Source organism: Bombina bombina, chromosome 2 (assembly GCF_027579735.1).
Source record: "Bombina bombina isolate aBomBom1 chromosome 2, aBomBom1.pri, whole genome shotgun sequence".
Taxonomy (NCBI): domain Eukaryota; kingdom Metazoa; phylum Chordata; class Amphibia; order Anura; family Bombinatoridae; genus Bombina; species Bombina bombina.
The window spans coordinates 1332745888-1332763436 of record NC_069500.1 but is presented as its reverse complement, the minus strand read 5'-3'; positions in this window follow the sequence as shown (position 1 = coordinate 1332763436).

Sequence of the window (17549 nt, the reverse complement as noted above, 5' to 3'; positions counted from 1 at the left end):
ATCTCTTTCTTTCCAAGGTAATAATTTATTTGGTTCTCAGTTGGATTCTATTATTTCAACTATCACTGGAGAAAAAGGAGTTTTTTTGCCTCAGGATAAAAAACCTAAGTGGTAAATCTAAGGCTTCTCACCGTTTTCGTTCCTTTCAGGCTTTTCTGAAGTGTGTTTCAGACCTGGAGTCTTCAGGGGTAATCATGCCAGTTCCTCTTCAGGAGCAAGGTTTGGGGTTTTATTCAAACCTATTCATTGTACCAAAGAAAGAAAATTTGTTCAGACCAGTTCTGGATCTCAAAATTTTGAATCGTTATGTAAGAGTACCAACTTTCAAGATGGTGACTATAAGGACTATTCTGCCTTTTGTTCAGCAAGGACATTATATGTCCACAATAGACTTGCAGGATGCATACCTTCATATTCCGATTCATCCAGAACACTTTCAGTTTCTGAGATTCTCTTTTCTAGACAAGCACTACCAATTTGTTGCTCTTCCATTTGGCCTAGCAACAGCTCCAAGAATCTTTTCAAAGGTTCTGGGTGCCCTACTATCTGTAATCAGAGAACAGGGTATTGCAGTGTTTCCTTATTTGGACGATATCTTGGTACTAGCTCAGTCTTTACATACTGCAGAATCTCACACAAATCAACTAGTGTTGTTTCTTCGGAAACATTGTTGGAGGATCAATTTACCAAAAAGTTTCTTGATTCCTCAGACAAGGGTCACCTTTTTAGGCTTCCAGATAGATTCAGTGTCCATAACTCTGTCTCTAACAGACAAGAGACGTTTAAAATTGGTTGCAGCCTGCCGGCACCTTCAGTCTCAGTCATTCCCTTCAGTGGCTATGTGCATGGAAGTTTTAGGTCTCATGACTGCAGCATCGGACGCAATCCCCTTTGCTCATTTTCACATGAGACCTCTACAGCTTTGTATGCTGAATCAATGGTGCAGGGATTATACAAAGATATCACAATTAATATCCTTGAATCCCAATGTACGACACTCTCTGATATGGTGGATAGATCACCATCGTTTGGTTCAAGGGGCTTCTTTTGTTCGCCCAACCTGGACTGTGATCACAACAGATGCGAGTCTTTCAGGTTGGGGGGCTGTTTGGGGATCTCTGACAGCACAAGGGGTTTGGAAATCTCAAGAGGCGAGATTACCATTAAATATTTTAGAACTCCGTGCAATTCTCAGGGCTCTTCAGTTCTGGCCTCTACTAAAGAGAGAACCGTTCATTTGTTTTCAGACAGACAATATCACAACTGTGGCTTATGTCAATCATGAGGGTGGTACCCAAGCTATGAAAGAAGTATCTCGGATACTTGCCTGGGCGGAATCCAGCTCCTGTCTAATATCTGCGGTGCATATCCCAGGCGTAGACAATTGGGAGGCAGATTATCTCAGCCGCCAGACTTTACATCCAGGGGAATGGTCTCTCCATCCAGATGTGTTTTCTCCGATTGTTCAGATGTGGGGGCTTCCAGAGATAGATCTCATGGCCTCTCATCTAAATAAGAAACTTCCCAGATACCTGTCCAGGTCCAGGGATGTTCAGGTGGAAGCAGTGGATGCACTGACACTTCCTTGGTGTTATCAACCTGCTTACATCTTTCCACCTCTAGTTCTCCTTCCAAGAGTGATCATCAAAATCATCATGGAACAGTCTTTTCTGTTGCTGGTGGCTCCAGCATGGCCACACAGGTTTTGGTATGTGGATCTTGTTCGGATGTCCAGTTGCCAACCTTGGCCACTTCCATTAAGGCCAGACCTTATATCTCAAGGTTAGTTTTTCCATCAGGATCTCAAATCATTAAATTTGAAAGTATGGAAATTGATTGCTTAGTTCTAAGTCATAGAGGTTTCTCTGACTCAGTGATTAATACTATGTTACAAGCTCGTAAATCTGTTTCTAGAAAGATTTATTATAGAGTTTGGAAGACTTACATTTCATGGTGTTCTTCTCATAAATTCTCCTGGCATTCTTTTAGAATTCCTAGAATTTTACAGTTTCTTCAGGATGGTTTGGATAAGGGTTTGTCTGCAAGTTCCTTGAAAGGACAAATCTCCGCTCTTTCTGTTTTATTTCACAGAAAGATTGCTATTCTTCCTGATATTCACTGTTTTGTACAGGCTTTAGTTTGTATTAAGCCTGTCATTAAATCAATTTCTCCTCCTTGGAGTCTTAATTTGGTTCTGAAGGCATTACAGGCTCCTCCATTTGAGCCTATGCATTCTTTGGACATTAAACTACTTTCCTGGAAAGTGTTGTTCCTTTTGGCTATTTCTTCTGCTAGAAGAGTTTCTGAGCTATCTGCTCTTTCTTGTGAGTCTCCTTTTCTGATTTTTCATCAGGATAAGGCAGTTTTGCGGACTTCTTTTCAATTTTTACCTAAGGTTGTGAATTCTAACAACATTAATAGAGAAATTGTTGTTCCTTCCTTGTGTCCTAATCCTAAGTATTCTTTGGAGAGATCCTTACATTCTTTGGATGTGGTAAGAGCTTTGAAATATTATGTGGAAGCTACTAAAAATTTCAGGAAGACTTCCAGTTTATTTGTTTTATTTTCTGGTCCTAGGAAAGGTCAGAAAGCTTCTGCTATTTCCTTGGCTTCTTGGTTGAAACTTTTGATTCATCAAGCTTATTTGGAGTCGGGTCAAACCCCGCCTCAGAGAATTACAGCTCATTCTACTAGATCAGTCTCCACTTCGTGGGCTTTTAAGAATGAAGCTTCAGTTGATCAGATTTGCAAAGCAGCAACTTGGTCCTCTTTGCATACATTTACTAAATTCTACCATTTTGATGTATTTGCTTCTTCGGAAGCAGTTTTTGGTAGAAAAGTTCTTCAGGCAGCTGTTTCAGTTTGATTCTTCTGCTTTTGATTAAAGTTTTTTTCTTTCAAAAGTGAAAATAACTTATTTTTTGGGTTGAGGATTATTTTTTCATCGGAATATGGCTGTTTTTATTTTATTCCCTCCCTCTCTAGTGACTCTTGAGTGGAAGACTCCACATCTTGGGTATTGATATCCCATATGTCACTAGCTCATGGACTCTTGCCAATTACATGAAAGAAAACATAATTTATGTAAGAACTTACCTGATAAATTAATTTCTTTCATATTGGCAAGAGTCCATGAGGCCCACCCTTTTTATGGTGGTTATGATTTTTTGTATAAAGCACAATTATTTCCAAATTTCCTATGTTGATGCTTTCTACTCCTTTCTTTATCACCCCACTGCTTGGCTATTCGTTAAACTGAATTGTGGGTGTGGTGAGGGGTGTATTTATAGGCATTTTGAGGTTTGGGAAACTTTGCCCCTCCTGGTAGGATTGTATATCCCATATGTCACTAGCTCATGGACTCTTGCCAATATGAAAGAAATGAATTTATCAGGTAAGTTCTTACTTAAATTATGTTTTTCTCCGCACATGCATGTGAAGCATAGCTAGATATTCTCAGGGCACTAGCATTATAAATACTTCAGCTGCTCAGAGAATCAGTGGGACTTGTATCATATCAGCAATTAACAAATTTAATCATTATCAGATGGTACAAGCATCTTATGCTCTCTGAGCGAGTGCTTTGTTAAAAATCCTGGTGCACGGTGCATACCTAAAAACACTTTTGAAACAGCTATAACTTTTACTACAAGCATTTTTACTAGGGTTGCACCGATACCATTTTTCTAAGACCGAGTACAAGTACCGATACTTTTTTTCAAATACTCACCAATACCAATTACCGATACTTTTTTTTTATGTCATGACAGTTTACCAAGCACAATACAGACTAATGATTTAAGATCGCTTCTTTATAATTATGAACTGTATCTCAAAAGACATGGTTTAATAATAAAACAGTTTTATGTGCTTGTTGTCACAAAGTTCACAGAACATGTTTATAAATAAAAATATTACAATAACATATATTAATAACTACAATAAATAATAGCTGCAGCAGCTGGGGCTGGAAAGCTACAATTTAAAGGGGTGATTACTGGATGCAATTGGGTTGTAGGGTGCCTATATAACTCATCAATCTGACATTTGTACCTAATACAAAGTAATATAATTTAATTCTGAAAATAATATTGGGGAAGGAGTATCCCAGTAATCCCCTTTGAGAAAATGGGGCATTTGCATTCTACTGGCTCAACAGAAAATAGGGCTGGTCTTCAAATTTTTCCAGGGCTGCTTTTTATTCCCAGTCCAGCCCTGGCTAAGGATGTTCCTCAGAGTACAGTATGTTTTGAGCATAGTTGTGCAAGATGAGAACTAGAAGTATAACAGGCAATCTAGCAATTAGAGTAATTTTTCAAAAGTTAGTGGCAAGGTCTTTTTAAGGAACAGAAGCATCTCTGCATGTTCAGCTGTAAGTCTGTTTCTTTTATCAGTAAGTACGTTTGACGCTAAGCTGAACAGTCTTTCACTTTCACACTACTGCATGGGTCATAAAGATATTTTCTTTTATGTAATTAGCAAGAGTCCATGAGCTAGTGACGTATGGGATATACATTCCTACCAGGAGGGGCAAAGTTTCCCAAACCTCAAAATGCCTATAAATACACCCCTCACCACACCCACAAATCAGTTTTACAAACTTTGCCTCCCATGGAGGTGGTGAAGTAAGTTTGTGCTAGATTCTTCGTTGATATGCGCTTCGCAGCAGGCTGGAGCCCGGTTTTCATCTCAGTGTGCAGTGAATGTCAGAGGGATGTGAAGAGAGTATTGCCTATTTGAATTCAATGATCTCCTTCTACGGGGTCTATTTCATAGGTTCTCTGTTATCGGTCGTAGAGATTCATCTCTTACCTCCCTTTTCAGATCGATGATATACTCTTATATATACCATTACCTCTACTGATTCTCGTTTCAGTACTGGTTTGGCTTTCTACTACATGTAGATGAGTGTCCTGGGGTAAGTAAGTCTTATTTTTGTGACACTCTAAGCTATGGTTGGGCACTTTTATATAAAGTTCTAAATATATGTGTTTAAACATTTATTTGCCTTGATTCAGGATGTTCAACATTCCTTATTTCAGACAGTCAGTTTTATTATTTGGGATAATGCATTTGAATAATCAATTTTTCTTACCTTAAAATTTGACTTTTTTTCCTGTGGGCTGTTAGGCTCGCGGGGGCTGAAAATGCTTCATTTTATTGCGTCATTCTTGGCGCGGACTTTTTTGGCGCAAAAAATTTTCTTTGTCATTTCCGGCGTCATCCTTGTCGCCGGAAGTTGCGTCATTTTTTGATGTTTTTGCACCAAAAATGTTGGCGTCACCGGATGTGGCGTCATTTTTGGCGCTTAAAGCATTTAGGCGCCAAATAATGTGGGCGTCTTTTTTTTTTTTTTTTTTTTTATATATTTAAATATTTTTATTGAGGGTAATAAAGTATACAGCATACAGGTTACTCAATGAAACATATGCATTTAAAACATTTAACATGAGAATCTCACAGTATAATAGGTAGACTGGGGAGCAACCTCACTACCACCCTCTATTTTTGCCCCTCCATAAATGCTCGGGCCACTTTTGGACCCTAAATTTTACTATACACTAGCTGAGGGGATTAGTGCGCTACAGACCACTTTTGGGCCTGCAGATGACTGTCGCATAGAATACACAAAGCATTTATATAAGCGTCAAGAGATTATCACAATGCTATCATGAAAAAACATTCTACAAGTACAATTTGTTTAAGATTGTTAATAAACAAGCTAATTTCATAGAGACCAGTGTCCATGTGTATAAATTAGCGGCAAGATTGGGAATCTGCCAACAATATCACAATATAGAAATACAGCAATGTACTTAGATTACTCTTAGTTAATGTAGTTTAGTTTTAGACACGGTAAACTGGTCGAAGTGTTATACTGAAGCAGGTCTCCATTACCTCTGCAAACATAGTTGAACACAAACACTAAACATTAGCAATAACCTACTTAATAATGAAACTTTTAACCTAGGCAATTTTTGAATACCTAGAAAATAGTAGATACAGTAAATTGCCTGTATTGAGGTCTAAAGAACCAATCTAGAGTATGTAGGAAAGACTTGTTACAAGTGATGGGGGGGGGGGGGGAGGGAATTAATATAATAGTAGCATACTCCTCCATTTATTGGCCCACGAGCCAGGATTTAAGGTACCTCTATCAATAATGGGAAAACTAATAAATACAGATAACAAAGATTAAGCTTGAACAGCAAGACCATTAGTGCTCTGCAGCATTATAAGAGAGGGGAGCACGCTCTTAAAACCAGAGATATAATGTGGTGCTCAGGAATATTCGCAGGCATGGATAGCTGAGTGGCTACTATATACCTACGCTTATCGTTCCCACTAAGTCAAAAGGCATATATAGCCTATTTGCAGTAGCACATATCTGCTATAAAGATACCCATTATATGCTATGCTGGGGTTTATATAAGGGGGAAATAGGCACACATTTAACAAATAGCATACAGATATTATCCTGCACATTATGGAAACCTTAGATATTCATTCACATTTTATAAAGGGAGCTATATGTACATGTCCACTCTTCGACATGTATACTTATGTAGTCTGGTTCTCAGAGACACGCAAGTTAAGTATGAAAAAGAATAGGTGCAGTAAGCAGGAACTTAAGTAAGAACTCTACAAGTATGGGGTCTGGGTAGTTTCAGAACATATGTTCTCATGAGAGCAGGATTACCCCACGTGTTGTATCTAGTATTATAGTATATAGTACAACGACTCACAAATCTATTCATATGAGAGGCCCTGCTAAGCAATGCTCATTCTATAGAGGTGCTGGAAAAATCTTGTTGCATATAATGGGTCATTTTCAACATCTTAATATAGAATAAATAACTGACAAGTTTATATTGTTATGGAAAAGCTTTAGACACCAACATATTTACTAAAAAGTGTTGCCTTATCCTATTATCTAGAGCAGGGGTTGCAATACTAAATCAGCCCAGGGGCTTCATAATAAACACTAGATAGCATTCAATGTCCCTTCTCTAGTAAGTTGTGGGATTAAAGTCACCAAACATCACCAGTAACAGAGTCTCAATGTCCAGTAGACTTAGATCCATATCCAGTGGCAATCTTCAACCCTCTCCTTTCCTTACACATCCCACACAAGCGTCTGCAAGCACTGTTAGTCTCCTGTGGAGGGGCCTATGCGAGATCCAAAATGGCCGACCTGCGCTGTATCCCATCCTGTGATGGGGCCTCACAGACTCCACAGTGTAAGCTACAAAACCAGGGGGCCCATCAGACACCGGGCAGGCACTTCTGACCTTACTAGGTAGTGCACTCCTGAGGGACTATGTCGCGGGCTTGCTCAGCCGTCTCTTCTCGCTAAGAGAGCCAGTCTCAGCTTCTGCTCTCCACACCGGAGGGGCGGCCGTATCCCCCCCCGCAGCAGCCAGGGCCAAGGGGTATGGTTCCTCATTACCGGTTTGCATGGGGTGAGTATATCTGATCTCACCGGGCGTCGACTTCTGGCCAGCAAAGCGCGGCGTACTCTCTCGTGTTTCAGCAGAGCCCATCTCCCTTACTGTTGTATCCCCAGCAGGATGATCCCGGACACTGACAGCCTGCAGTTTTAATATAAGGTGATCAAATCTGGCCAGCATCACAGACTCACGCTCCGCAAGCATAGCTTGTACTGCTCTGTATAAATCCGCCATCCTAAAGGCTGTAGGGCTCTGAGCAGCGCAGATGGTAGGGCAGTGCGATGCCGCGAAGCGGTCAGATACTGTCAGGCAGCAAATATCCTGTTAATGTCTCTTAAACCTCCGTTCAGTGACAATTCGAGGGTGTGGGAAAATTAGTTGAGCTATGTACCACAATTAGTTGCTTAATTTGCCCATTTATTACTCCTTTTTATAAGGTTAAAGTCTGGAGCTCTGTTATTGTGCTTCTGCTCTGCATGGCGGTTAGCTCCGCCCCCCGTGGGCGTCTTTTTTGGCGCTAAAAAATATGGGCGTCATTATTGTCTCCACATTATTTAAGTCTCATTATTTATTTGCTTCTGGTTGCTAGAAGCTGGTTCATTGGCATTTTTTCCCATTCCTGAAACTGTCATTTAAGGAATTTGATCAATTTGTTTTTTTCTATTACATATTGCAAGATGTCCCAGATTGACCCTGAATCAGAAGATACTTCTGGAAAATTGCTGCCTGATGCTGGATCTACCAAAGTTAAGTGTATTTGTTGTAAACTTATGGTAACTGTTCCTCCGGCTGTTGTTTGTAATGAATGTCATGACAAACTTGTTAATGCAGATAATATTTCCTTTAGTAATGTTCCATTACCTGTTGCTGTTCCATCAACATCTAATATTCAGGGTGTTCCTGTTAACATAAGAGATTTTGTTTCTAAATCTATTAAGAAGGCTATGTCTGTTATTCCTCCTCCTAGTAAACGTAAAAGGTCTTTTAAAACTTCTCATTTTTCAGATGAATTTTTAAATGAACATCATCATTCTGATTCTGATAATGATTCTTCTGGTTCAGAGGATTCTGTTTCAGAGGTTGATACTGATAAATCTTCATATTTATTTAAAATGGAATTTATTCGTTCTTTACTTAAAGAAGTCTTAATTGCATTAGAAATAGAGGATTCTGGTCCTCTTGATACTAAATCTAAACGTTTGAATACAGTTTTTAAACCTCCTGTAGTTATTCCAGAGGTTTTTGCCGTCCCTGATGCTATTTCTGAAGTAATTTCTAGGGAATGGAATAATTTGGGTAATTTATTTACTCCTTCTAAACGGTTTAAGCAATTATATTCTGTGCCATCTGACAGATTAGAGTTTTGGGACAAAATCCCTAAGGTTGATGGGGCTATCTCCACTCTTGCTAAACGTACTACTATTCCTACGGCAGATAGTACTTCCTTTAAGGATCCTTTAGATAGAAAAATTGAATCCTTTCTAAGAAAAGCTTACTTATGTTCAGGTAATCTTCTTAGACCTGCTATATCTTTGGCGGATGTTGCTGCAGCTTCAACTTTCTGGTTGGAAGCTTTGGCACAACAAGTAACAGATCATAATACTCATAGCATTGTTAATCTTCTTCAACATGCTAATAACTTTATTTGTGATGCCATCTTTGATATCATTAGGGTTGATGTCAGGTATATGTCTTTAGCTATTTTAGCTAGAAGAGCTTTATGGCTTAAAACTTGGAATGCTCATATGTCTTCTAAATCAACTTTGCTTTCCCTTTCTTTCCAAGGTAATAAATTGTTTGGTTCACAGTTGGATTCTATTATTTCAACTGTTACTGGGGGGAAAGGAACTTTTTTACCACAGGATAAAAAATCTAAAGGTAAATTTAGGTCTGCTAATCGTTTTCGTTCCTTTCGTCACAATAAGGAACAAAAACCTGATCCTTCCTCTACAGGAGTAGTATCAGTTTGGAAACCATCTCCAGTCTGGAATAAATCCAAGCCTTTTAGAAAGCCTAAGCCAGCTCCTAAGTCCACATGAAGGTGCGGCCCTCATTCCAGCCCAGCACTTATACAGCACTTATACTGCGCTCTCACCTCACTACCTGTCCCCTTGACCCTATCCCCTCACAGCTGCTCCCCTCTCTTTCTGCTACCCTTACCCCTATACTAACACACATTTTCAACCTCTCCCTCAGCACTGGTACATTTCCCTCATCATTGAAACATACACTGGTCACACCTATCCTCAAAAAACCTTCCCTTGATCCTACCTCCCCATCCAACTACCGCCCAATTTCCCTCCTCCCTCTTGCTTCAAAGCTTCTCGAAAAACTAGTATATGCACGCCTATCCCATTTCCTTACATTAAACTCCCTTCTTGACTCGCTGCAATCTGGATTTCGTCCCTATCACTCCACAGAGACAGCTATTGTTAAGGTCACCAACGACCTACTTACAGCTAAATCAAAAGGCCACTTCTCTCTGCTTATCCTCCTTGATCTGTCCGCAGCCTTTGACACTGTCGACCACCCTCTTTTGCTCCAAACCCTCCAATCCTTCGGCATCTGTGACACAGCCCTTTCATGGCTCTCTTCCTACCTGTCAAACCGTACTTTCAGTGTAGCCTTCTCTGGGGCCTCCTCTGCCCCGTCACCCCCTCTGCCCCGTCACCCCTTTCTGTCGGAGTACCGCAAGGCTCTGTCCTCGGTCCCCTTCTCTTCTCAATCTATACGTCATCACTAGGTTCCCTTATTAAGTCCCACGGTTTCCAATATCATTTGTATGCTGATGACACCCAAATCTACTTCTCTGCACCAGAACTATCTCCTTCCTTGCTAACCCGTGTCACTAACTGTCTTTCTCACATCTCTTCCTGGATGTCCTCTCACTACCTCAAGCTAAATTTCTCCAAAACTGAGCTCCTCATTTTCCCCCCTTCTTCCAAAATCTCCACCCCCAATATCTCTATAACTGTCGACAACTCCATCATTACCCCTACCCCGCATGCCCGATGTCTCGGGGTCACACTTGACTCAGATCTTTCCTTCACTCCTCACATTCAGTCCTTGGCTACAGCCTGCCGCTTCCACCTTAAAAACATCTCTAAAATTAGACACTTCCTTACACAAGACGCAACTAAGATTTTAATCCACTCTCTCATTCTTTCCCGCCTTGATTACTGCAACTCTGTCCTCTCTGGTCTCCCCACCTGCCGCCTAGCTCCTTTACAATCCATAATAAATACCTCTGCCAGACTCATCTTCCTTACACGTCGCTCTTCATCTGCTGCACCTCTCTGCCAATCCCTTCACTGGCTTCCTCTTGCCTCTAGGATCAAACACAAAACTCTCACTCTTACATACAAAGCCCTCAACTGCACTGCTCCCACCTACATCTCAGACCTTGTCTCCAGATACTCTCCCTCCCGTCCCCTTCGCTCTGCTCATGACCTTCTACTCTCCTCCTCTCTTGTCACCTCATCACACTCCCGTTTACAGGACTTCTCCAGACTGGCTCCCATCTTATGGAACTCTCTGCCTCGCTCCACAAGACTCTCCTCTAGTTTTAAAAGCTTCAAGTGCTCCCTAAAGACTCTACTGTTCAGGGACGCATACAACCTACGCTAACCTTTCCTAATACCAGTTCCTCTCCTCCACTGCAATCCCCTGAACCCTCTTAGCATGTAAGCCTAAAAGTCCAGCTGTTTGTAGTTCACCTTCTTAAGAGCTGACTACAACAGTGCAACTCTTGGCAGGGCCCTCTACCCTATAATTGTTTTGTTGTACTCCCCCTTTGTTTATAGCGCTGCGGAATCTGTTGGCGCTCTACAAATAACCAAACAATAATAATAGGGGGCAGATTACGATTTTTCAAAGAAATTTGGATCAATTCGATTCACAATCTTTGGATTCAGAATATTGTTTCACAAGGGTACAGAATAGGCTTCAAGATAAGGCCTCCTGCAAGAAAATTTTTTCTTTCCCGTGTCCCAATAAATCCAGTGAAGGCTCAAGCATTTCTGAAATGTGTTTCAGATCTAGAGTTGGCTGGAGTAATTGTGCCAGTTCCAGTTTTGGAACAGGGGCTGGGGTTTTACTCAAATCTCTTTATTGTACCAAAGAAGGAGAATTCCTTCAGACCAGTTCTGGATTTAAAAATATTGAATCGTTATGTAAGGATACCAACATTCAAAATGGTAACTATAAGGACTATTCTGCCTTTTGTTCAGCAAGGGCATTATATGTCCACAATAGATTTACAAGATGCATATCTGCATATTCCGATTCATCCAGATCACTATCAGTTTCTGAGATTCTCTTTTCTAGACAAGCATTACCAGTTTGTGGCTCTGCCGTTTGGCCTAGCAACAGCTCCAAGGATTTTTACAAAGGTTCTCGGTGCCCTTCTATCTGTAATCAGAGAACAGGGTATTGTGGTATTTCCTTATTTGGACGATATCTTGGTACTTGCTCAGTCTTCACATTTAGCAGAATCTCATACGAATCGACTTGTATCGTTTCTTCAAGAACATGGTTGGAGGATCAATTTACCAAAGAGTTCGTTGATTCCTCAGACAAGGGTAACCTTTTTAGGTTTCCAGATAGATTCAGTGTCCATGACTCTGTCACTGACGGACAAGAGACGTCTAAAATTGGTTTCAGCTTGTCGAAACCTTCAGTCTCAATCATTCCCTTCGGTAGCCTTATGCATGGAAATTCTAGGTCTTATGACTGCTGCATCGGACGCGATCCCCTTTGCTCTCTTCAGCTCTGTATGCTGAACCAGTGGTGCAGGGATTATACAAAGATATCTCAATTAATATCTTTAAAACCGATTGTACGACACTCTCTGACGTGGTGGACAGACCACCATCGTTTAGTTCAGGGGGCTTCTTTTGTTCTTCCGACCTGGACTGTGATCTCAACAGATGCAAGTCTGACAGGTTGGGGAGCTGTATGGGGGTCTCTGACAGCACAAGGGGTTTGGGAATCTCAGGAGGCGAGATTACCAATCAACATTTTGGAACTCCGTGTGATTTTCAGAGCTCTTCAGTCGTGGCCTCTTCTAAAGAGAGAGTCGTTCATTTGTTTTCAGACAGACAATGTCACAACCGTGGCATATGTCAATCATCAAGGAGGGACTCACAGTCCTCTGGCTATGAAAGAAGTATCTCGAATACTTGTATGGGCGGAATCCAGCTCCTGTCTAATTTCTGCGGTTCATATCCCAGGTATAGACAATTGGGAAGCGGATTACCTCAGTCGCCAAACATTACATCCGGGCGAATGGTCTCTTCACCCAGAGGTATTTCTTCAGATTGTTCAAATGTGGGGACTTCCAGAAATAGATCTGATGGCTTCTCATCTAAACAAGAAGCTTCCCAGGTATCTGTCCAGATCCAGGGATCCTCAGGCGGAAGCAGTGGATGCATTGTCACTTCCTTGGAAGTATCATCCTGCCTATATCTTTCCTCCTTTAGTTCTTCTTCCAAGAGTGATTTCCAAGATTCTAAAGGAGCGATGGTTTGTTCTGCTGGTAGCTCCAGCATGGCCTCACAGGTTTTGGTTTGCGGATCTTGTCCGGTTGGCTACTTGCCAACCGTGGACTCTTCCGTTAAGACCAGACCTTCTATCGCAAGGTCCTTTTTTCCATCAGGATCTCAAATCCTTAAATTTGAAGGTATGGAGATTGAACGCTTGATTCTCAGTCATAGAGGTTTCTCTGACTTGGTAATTATTACTATGTTACAGGCTCGTAAATCTGTGTCTAGGAAGATATATTATCGAGTCTGGTGTTCTTCTCATCATTTTTCTTGGCATTCTTTTAGAATCCCTAGAATTTTACAGTTTCTTCAGGATGGTTTGGATAAAGGTTTGTCTGCAAGTTCCTTGAAAGGACAAATCTCTGCTCTTTCTGTTCTTTTTCACAGAAAGATTGCTAATCTTCCTGATATTCATTGTTTTGTACAGGCTTTGGTTCGTATAAAACCTGTCATTAAGTCAATTTCTCCTCCTTGGAGTTTGAATTTGGTTCTGGGGGCTCTTCAAGCTCCTCCGTTTGAACCTATGCATTCGCTGGATATTAAATTACTTTCTTGGAAAGTTTTTTTTGGCCATCTCTTCTGCTAGAAGAGTTTCTGAATTATCTGCTCTTTCTTGTGAGTCTCCTTTTCTGATTTTTCATCAGGATAAGGCGGTGTTGCGAACTTCATTTAAATTTTTACCTAAGGTTGTGAATTCTAACAACATTAGTAGAGAAATTGTGGTTCCTTCTTTGTGTCCTAATCCTAAGAACTCTAAGGAAAGATTGTTGCATTCTTTGGATGTAGTTAGAGCTTTGAAATATTATGTTGAAGCTACTAAAGATTTCCGAAAGACTTCTAGTCTATTTGTTATCTTTTCTGGTTCTAGGAAAGGTCAGAAGGCTTCTGCCATTTCTTTGGCATCTTGGTTAAAGTCTTTGATTCATCATGCTTATGTCGAGTCAGGTAAAACTCCGCCTCAAAGAATTACAGCTCATTCGACTAGGTCAGTCTCTACTTCCTGGGCATTTAGGAATGAAGCTTCGGTTGATCAGATTTGCAAAGCAGCAACTTGGTCTTCTTTGCATACTTTTACTAAATTGTACCATTTTGATGTATTGTATTCCTCTGAAGCAGTTTTTGGTAGAAAAGTTCTTCAGGCAGCTTGTTTCAGTTTGATTCTTCTGCTTATATTTTCAGTTTTTTTCATTATAAGATTTAAACTTTGTTTTGGGGTGTGGATTATTTTTCAGCGGAATTGGCTGTCTTTATTTTATCCCTCCCTCTCTAGTGACTCTTGCGTGGAAGATCCACATCTTGGGTATTCATTATCCCATACGTCACTAGCTCATGGACTCTTGCTAATTACATGAAAGAAAACATAATTTATGTAAGAACTTACCTGATAAATTCATTTCTTTCATATTAGCAAGAGTCCATGAGGCCCACCCTTTTTGTGGTGGTTATGATTTTTTTGTATAAAGCACAATTATTCCAATTCCTTATTTTTTATGCTTTCGCACTTTTTTCTTATCACCCCACTTCTTGGCTATTCGTTAAACTGATTTGTAAATGTGTGGTGAGGGGTGTATTTATAGGCATTTTGAGGTTTGGGAAACTTTGCCCCTCCTGGTAGGAATGTATATCCCATACGTCACTAGCTCATGGACTCTTGCTAATATGAAAGAAATTAATTTATCAGGTAAGTTCTTACATAAATTATGTTTTTGGGCCATTAAATCTCAGTTTATTAACTGCCCAGTACGTCAGGGGTTTGTCTGAATGAGGTACAGAGATCTCTCCCAGGTAGGCTTCCAGCTGTATAGTAGGAGCTTTTGGGGCACTGCTCTCAAACGTACAATAATAAAAATAACAGCAATTTGTATTAGCAGAACAGAAGTGAACAATTTTTTAGTTAAGTCTCCACTCCTGCTTAAAATGAAATGGTAACATCCAGTTTTAAAAACGCCACAAGATGGCGTATGTGTAGGAATTGTAGGTATCGGTTGAAGTATCGGTGTCTTTTGCATGAGTACAAGTACTCATGCAAATACTTGGTATCGGCACTGATACCGATACTAGTATCGGTATCGGTGCAACCCTAATTTTTACTAATATGTGTATTTTACAAAAATGCTTCTATTCAAAACTGAAATACATCCTTGTGGATTCCAATTTTAATTGGAATGTCTCTTTAACTGCAGGCAATTTGTAGACTTGATGATGCAATAGAGTTGCAGACATTAAATGGAAGGTAACAAAGAAAAATAATATATTTAAAATACAGTATATAAGAGTAAGAATAGTGACAATGTACCATCATCCATCATAGGAAGCCTTCACTTGTTTGGTAATGAAAAACAATTTCTACACATTTTGATGTCTGTAAACATGAGGCCCAGTCTTCATCTTCATTCTCCTCCTCATCTCCTGTATATGTGCAAACAGTGGACTCCTCTGGAGCATCAGAAACTGCATTGGACACAAAGGCGTCTTCAGGACAATGCAAGTACCGATGTGTATGTGCCTGGTTACATTTGTCATTGTAAACATTTATTGTATCTTTTAATATGGACATGAATGTGGAAACTGCTGGAATTCATGGTTTTGCTTGATGTTGAAAAAAAAGGAACCTAAGTAATTGTTAAAGATTGTTTGTTTTTATCTATACCTATCAACACAAAGTGACAGCATCCCTTCTTCGACAGATCAAATCTTTTGTTGGCGTAATATAGCTTCAATGCAGGCATATGTTTTTATCAGAGTACCACCTGAAGAGTGAAAAAATATATGATATTATTAAGAAACACTGGTATCTCCTGTACAAAAGTAATCCTTACTTAAATTAATTTAAATATCATCTAATACAATTATTCAAGAGGGGAAAGAATTTGAGAGACTTATTGTTAAGGGCAGATGTATGATCAAGGAAGAGAGGAGAAGTCAATTATACCTAAAAAGGATCTTATCCGTGCCTACACTGTGCTCAATGTAATTTTATGATCCAAGGTAAACATAAAGTACAGGTAAATGATCGTAAGATATGTAAAATACAAGGGTTTTATACCTGCCAGACTGACATTGTTATTTATTAAAATGCTCATGTGGGTGGAGCTACATCATCCATTAGGAATAGGGATATGAAATTAGCTTGGGCAGCATACTTCATACAAGATGGACATTCAATTAGCCAATTCAGATTTCAAGTCATAGACCACATCCCCAAATTAAGAAGAGGAGGTATCAGGAAGCTGTTACTTAAGCAAAGAGAAGTGTGGTGGATTAAACATCTGGGTGCATTGCATAACTGTGAATGATCTACATTGGCTTCTATAAAAATATTAGTACTGTATTTGTTTATATACCGAAGATAATTATTTGCATGGTATTACATTGAAATATGCTTTTTAAGATCATTTTAGGATTTTGCTTAAGATGGTTATTAATAAGATATATATAGGAATCCAATAGGATAGTGAAATATATTTCAGTCCAATAGATGGCAATAGAGTACAAGGTACAGTGATTCTAATGAGAAACAGTTAAACACACACACAGGTGTTATTTAAACAGTCATCTATCTTATTAGAACAGCATGACCAAGAGCTAGGAAACGTAGCCATCTTTGTGTCTGTATTGAAACTATATTACTCCATTAAAGGATTTGTACTGTGTACTTGTAATGTTTCAGGGTTTTTCAGCACAAGGTGCATGCCAAACAAATCAATATGAATATCAAGTCCATAGACAACACTCTTCGGTCTTACGAAATAAACTTCTTATTTTGTTAGTACAAATAAAATAAGAAGTTTGTTTCATAAGACCAGAGAGTGCTGTCTATGGACTTAATTTGCATATTGATTTGTCTGACATGCACACTGTGCTGAAAAAACCCTGAAAGATTACAAGTAATAAAAGTTAGTAACTTGTAAAGAGTTACATATGTATGGTCCTTGGATTGCAGCCTGGGCAGTTGTGCAATTAAGCTTGCCACTCCACATCTGATTCAATGTGTTCCATCCGTTGTCAGGTTGATGCTTCATGCTGATTGGATCCTTCCTAACATTTGCATACTACCAACAAGCCCCAACTTTCTGGCATGCATCAGAGCCGGATAGTAGTCAGTAAGAATTTAAACACTTATACTGTTGGGTGATACAGACGTTATTGTTTCCAGTGACACCACCGTCACCTCTGGACATAAAACTTTATGAACGTGCCCCATATTTCATATAGCTGGTCATCCCGAGAAAATGTGTAAGCCCCATGGATTTTCATATATTGCCATATATCGTAGTCTCAAGTTGTTATGTTCAGGCATCAAACACCACTTGCAGATGATGTTTCATATCGTGTTGAAGAGAAGATTGCTCATATTGGGAGAACTTAATTTGTTGGATAAGAAGGCATCCAACAAATTTAGTGAAAATTAAAAATAAAAATCACTTACTGCCCCACTGCACACAATAGGAGAATAGTATGTATTGTCCCAGGAGGAGACTTTTGTGAATACTATTATAATTGCAGAACAAGGCTTTTTATTTATATAGTGGAAGGGTTAACCACATAGTTACCA